This window comes from Oryctolagus cuniculus, chromosome 1 (assembly GCF_051225735.1).
Source record: "Oryctolagus cuniculus isolate XC-2025 breed Fujian yellow rabbit chromosome 1, ASM5122573v1, whole genome shotgun sequence".
Taxonomy (NCBI): domain Eukaryota; kingdom Metazoa; phylum Chordata; class Mammalia; order Lagomorpha; family Leporidae; genus Oryctolagus; species Oryctolagus cuniculus.
In genome coordinates, this window is record NC_142867.1 from 115376723 (window position 1) to 115383143 (window position 6421).

A 6421-nucleotide genomic window follows, 5' to 3' on the forward strand; every position below is an offset into this window, starting at 1 on the left:
ACCAGGGGATTCCAATTCAATCCCATCAAGGTGGCATGTGCCAATGCCATCTCACTACTCCAAGTGATCAATTTCAGTTCACAATTGATCATAATGAAAGGACTAAGAGTCAAAGGGAGCACATAAACAAGTCTAGTATCTGCTAACACCAACCGATAGAATAAATAAAGGGGAGAGTGATCCAACATGGGAAGTGAGATACTCAGCAGACTCATAGAATGGCGGATGTCCTAAATAGCACTCTGGCCTCAGAATCAGCCCTAAAGGCACTCGGATCTGGCTGAAAAGCCCATGAGAGTATTTCAGGCATGGAAAGCCAAGACACTCTGGCAAAAAGATCTCTGTGAGTGAGATCCCAGTGGAAAGAACAGGTCTTCAAAGAGGGAGGTGACTTTCTCTGAAGGGAGGAGAGAACCTCCACTTTGACTATGACCTTGTCTAAACAAGATAAGAGTCGGAGAACTCAAGGGGCTTCCATAGCCTTGGAAACTCATAACTGGTGCATAGGGAGATTACTGATGCCATAAACAGGAGTGTCAATTGGTAAAGTCAACAACAGGAGTCACTGTGCACTTACTCCTCATGTAGGATCTCGGTCCTTAACGTGCTGTACACTGAGGCTTAATGCTATAACAAGTACTCAAACAGTATATTTCACTTTGTGTTTCTATGGGGGTGCAAACGACTGAAATCTTTACTTAATGTACACTAAACTGATCTTCTGTAAAAAAAAAAAAAAAAAAAAAAAGAAAGAAATTTTCAATTCCCAACTTGACTCTCACTGGGATTAAACATGACAATAGGTCTGATCTGATTTCATCATCATTTAAAAAAAATCATCTATTATTTTTCACTTTATGTTTCTGTGTGGGAGCAAACTGTTGAAATACTTACTTAAGGTATACTAAGCTGATCTTCTGTATATTAAGATAATCGAAAATGAATCTTGATGTGAATGGAAGGGGAGTGGGAGTGGGAAAGGGGAGGGTTGTGGGTGGGAGGGACGGTATGGGGGGGAAGCCATTGTAACACATGAGTCGTACTTTGGAAATTTATATTCATTAAATAAAAGATAAAAAAAAATAAAAAAATAAAAAAAAAATAAAAAAAAGAAAAGACCAGAAAATATATTTATTTTTCTAGTGGTTGTATCCCAGTTTTACTTTCTGCTTTCACATGTGAAAGTGTCATCTGACGTGTCTTTTTTGTCTATCAGTTTATTTAAGATATAGCAAACCCTCGCACTTATATGGAGCATTACATATTGGCTGAATCTAAGCAAATCAATTCTAAAATAATGCAGGTTCATCCAGATTATGACCTAGAGAACTGTTGTGGGGACCAGATCCTACTGTGCAGATTTTTTTTCTCTTGACAAAAAACTTTTTGCAGTGATCACAAAATTACAGAAAAGTATAAACGTGGCACAGGGCACTTTTCCACCTGAACTGTTAGAGTACGTTGACATGATGCCCTTCAATTCCCAAACACTTAGAGTGTCTTTCTTACAAATCAGGACACAGACTGCAACAGCCACAACCATCACAGTCAGGAAATTAACACTGTTACCATTCTCCTATTACTCCTCACACTCTGTTACCTTTTCCAACTGTCCCAATTGTCCCCAAGGATCCAGTTCAGTATCACCCAGCATTTTGGTCTCATTCAGCTTACAACAGTTCTTCCATCTTGTCTTTGCTTTCACGGCCTGGATATTTTTCAAAATTACAAGTTAATTATTCTGCAGACCACACATCAGCTTGGTTTTGTCTGATATTTTTTCCTTATGAGATTCAGGTTCTGCAACTTCCATGGGGCTATTAAGGAAGTGGTGTTGTGTTTATTTCATTGCATATTATTTATCCATTATTGACAGTGCTCACTTTGGTCACTTGATTAAGATAGTGGCTTCCAGGCTTCCCCAGCTAGTATTTTGTGGGGAGATCTTTAAAATTATGGAACTAACCTGTTCCTTATCAAATTTCAAGTAGCTTATTTTTTTTTTATTTGACAGGTAGAGTTATAGACAGTTGGTTCACTCCCCAAATGGCTGCTATGGCAGGCGCTGCGCCAATCCGAAGCCAGGAGCCAGGTGCTTTCTCCTGGTCTCTCATGCAAGTGAAGGGGCCCAAGCACCTGGGCCATCCTCCACTACCTTCCTGGGCCACAGCAGAGAGCTGGACGGGAAGAGAAGCAACCAGGACTAGAACCCGGCGCCCATATGGGATGCCGGTGCTGCAGGCGGAGGATTAGCCAAGTGAGCCACAGCGCAGGCCCTCAAGTTGCTCATTTGCTTATTTATACCTGTCTAGACTCATAGTTTCCTCTGTGATTCAGTGGATCATGCATCCGTCACTATCAAATTAATCCCTTGCTTCTTTCATGATCAAATTGTGGAAGCTGGCTTCTGTGTCCATCTGATATATCCGTCTCAATCCCTGAACACTATCTTGCTTTCCAGTACAAGAGCTTCCAGGCTCACTTTAAACTGTTTCTGCCATAGTCCAGGAATCAATCAGTTAGCAGAAAATGGTATTGAAAAGCCAAGACCCAGATGTTAGCTGTTAGCATTGCTTTTGGGGTGTTATTGTTCTCAGCTCCTCAGTGGACAGATATGTGTGTGTACACATATGTATATACAATTATATGTGTATGTGTTTAGATCTACTTAAAAGTATGAGTTTGCTCTCATCCATTTCTGTATTTGTGATGTCCTCTTCTGAGAAGTCAGCTTCTATTTTTTTAAAAATATATTTATTTATTTGAGAGGTAGAGTTATAGGCAGTGAGAGGAAGAGACAAAGAGAGAAGTCTTCCATCTGCTGGTTCATCACTCCCCAAACGGCCGCAACAGCCCGAGCTAAGCCGATCCTAAGCCAGGAGCCAGGAGCTTCTTCCAGGTCTTCCACATGGGTGCAGGGGCCCAAGCGCTTGAGCCATCTTCCACTGCTTTCCCGAGCCACAGCAGAGAGCTGGATCAGAAGTAGAGCAGCCGGGACTAGAACCAGCGCCCATATGGGGTGCTGGCACTGCAGGCAGAGGATCAACCTACTGCACCATAGCGCCGGCCCCTCCATTATTCTTTAATATACTCAGTCCCCTTTATCTACAGGTTCCTTATCTGTGGATTCAACCAACAATAGATTGCGTCTATACTTGTTATTCCCTAAAGAATGCAGTGTAACCTGCATGTACATTACATTAGGTTGTATAAGTAATCTAAAAGTGTACCGGAGGATGTGTGTAGGTTGCATGCACATATGAGGCCATTGTATATAAAGGACTCGAACATGATGGATTTTGGTATCTGTGAAGGGTCCCGGAAGTGACAGCCCAAGGATAGGAAGGACGACTGTATTTACATGTTTGGCCAATCCCCTGTGTCCTCTTGAGGGTGTTTTCTTGTCATCCTGTTCTGTCTCCCCTTCCTGTGCCCCTTCCCCAGCTCCCCCAGCTTAGTCTGTAGCCCCCCACACCACATCTCCCTGCTGTGTGGAAGCCCCTGGCACACACTTACGCACTGCTGCTGCCTGGTAACCTGCTCACCTACGCAGGTGCTGACACTGCACACCAGGCAGCCCCTCTGGGCCTCCGCAGCTCCCCACCAGCACCACCATGGATGCCTGCTTTGCTGTACCCCACTCGTGACTGGAAGACTGGATTGTTCAGGAAGAAAGGGGAAGTGAAGGAGTTAGGAGCAGGCAACTGAATCAGATACCTTGCTGCTTAAGAGTTTTACTATGTAAAGGCATCAAGATTAGGCATGCCATTTGTCATTTTGCTGCAGCTCTGAGTCAGAAACCATTCACCAAGAGGTATTCTGAAAAGAGTCCAGAGAGACAAACGCCTTCACTTCAGAGCTGGTGCTTGCTGGGGCTGATGAAACCTTGCTGCGGTATTGGCTGACTTAGAGTTCATGCTCTCAAGGGAATTCTCCCAAAGGAAGCTTGCAGTGACTGTTTCCACTTCTCCCTCTTCTTTTACCCAAGAGACCAAATTAACGTGCCAACATCTCAGTGACACACAGGACAGAGGTTAGAATACTTAGCCAACTGTCAGAACTGCCGGTGAGAATTTCCTAGAACAGGGACTCCCAGATTTGGTTGGTCCCAATAGACCTGAGATCGAGTTTTGGAATCCGAATTTTCTAGTAACTCCCTGAGTGGTTCCAATAGATTGGGGAACCCTGATGGAGCACAAACCAAAATTTTTCTAAGGATAAGTCACTTATAAATACTGTCTTTAAGATGAACATTGTCCCGTGGTGATCACTTCAAAGTGTTCATGGTCTCTCGGAAGCAGGATTTTCCATGTCCTCTAACCTGTATAGTGTGCAAATACAGCCTAGTGCACAGGCCAACCCCATTCTATAGACAAAAAATGTTTAATACATGTGTATAGTACAAGATCTTCCAGGTTCACTTTAAACATTTTCTGCCCTACCCCAGGATCAATCATTTAGCAGAAAATGGTATTTAAAAGCCAAGTCCCAGATGTTAGGTGTGCTCATTGCTTCTGGGTGTTCGGATTCTCAAGTCCTCTAGTGGACAGATACCTTGGTGGATCCTCCATTTATATTTGGAGAATAGCAGGAGAAAGACAAGATAGAGAAAAATGACACTTGCAGAGAACCTATTCCAAAAGTACGTCAAATGTTTCATGGAAGATTAAATAAAGAAATCAATTTATTCAGGTGCAAAAGTACTGAAACCTAAGCATATAAGGAAACTTCATGCATATTACGAAAAAAACTATGCATGGATTTCAAAAAATTTTTGCACCAAAATAAATGTTTCATTCCATTTTTCCAGACTTTTTGAAATATCCTCCTATCAACCAGATACTTTTAATAGATATTTTAATTTAATCATCATAACAATTTTGCAAAGTAGGTTTTATAATACACATTTGACACTTAAGAGTTGCTTTAGGGGCTGGTGCTGTGGCATAGCGGGTTAAGCTGTTGCCTGTAGTGCCAGCATCCCATATGGACGCCAGTTCAAGTCCTGGCTGCTCCACTTCCTATCCAGCTCTTTGCTATGGCCTGGAAAAGCAGTAGAGTCCTTGAGCCCCTGCACCGGCGTGGGAAGACCTGGAAAAAGCTCCTGGTGCCTGGCTTTGGATTTGCGAAGCTCTGGTTGTTGTGGCCATCTGGGTAGTGAATCAGAGGATGGAAGACATCTCTTCTCTCTCCTTGCCCCTCCTTTCTCTGTGTAACTCTGACTTTCAAATAAATAAATCTTTTTTTTTTTTTTTCAAAAAAAAAAAAGATGCTTTAAACTGTACAAAATGGCTTAGAAGAGTACCAAGATTACATAAGCAGTGGAGGGTAGAATCCAGATGCCCCGCAGGAGCTGTTTGGCTTCAATGCTGTGCCCCCTCTACTGCTCTAGTAAGATAACTCTGGGGACATTTAAGAAGATATGAAATGTTGGCAAGCTTGCGCCACACCTTTCACTTGCTCCGAGAGACGGACACTTTGGGCTACATCAGTGGACCCCTTGCCCTGTCCCTGGCATCCATTTACAGTATATGGAGGACAAAGAGGTGAGCAGAGAACACCTCATGTCCAGAGTTGCTACAGACTGTGTCCCCCGACTGGAGGCCACAATGTTGGTCAGGAAGTCCCCTCCACCTCTGGGTCTCAAGGCTACTTGGCTTCCTGCACCACATCAGGCCTCGAGAGAGGCTGCACTCCTTCGGTATCGTCCTCAAAGCTTTGTATGCAAATCACTTCTTTTTTTTTTTTTAGAGTTTTTTTTAACTTTTATTTAATGAATATAAATTTCCAAAGTACAACTTATGGATTACAATGGTTTCCCCCCAATACCGTCCCTCCCACCCACAACCCTCCCCTTTCCCACTCCCTCTCCCCTTCCATTCACATCAAGATTCATTTTCGATTATCTTAATATACAGAAGATCAGCTTAGTATACATTAAGTAAGGATTTCAACAGTTTGCTCCCACACAGAAACATAAAGTGAAAAATAATAGATGATTTTTTTAAATGATGATGAAATCAGATCAGACCTATTGTCATGTTTAATCCCAGTGAGAGTCAAGTTGGGAGTTGATAATTTCTTTTCTTTTTTTTTTTTTTTTTTTTTACAGAGGATCAGTTTAGTATGCATTAAGTAAAGATTTCAACAGTTTGCACCCCCATAGAAACACAAAGTGAAATATATTGTTTGAGTACTCGTTATAGCATTAAATCTCAATGCACAGCACATTAAGGACAGAGATCCTACATGAGGAGTAAGTGCACAGTGACTCCTGTTGTTGACTTTACCAATTGACACTCCTGTCTATGGCATCAGTAATCTCCCTATGTTCCAGTCATGAGTTTCCAAGGCTATGGAAGCCCTCTGAGTTCTCCGACTCTTATCTTGTTTAGACAAGGTCATAGTCAAAGTGGAGGTT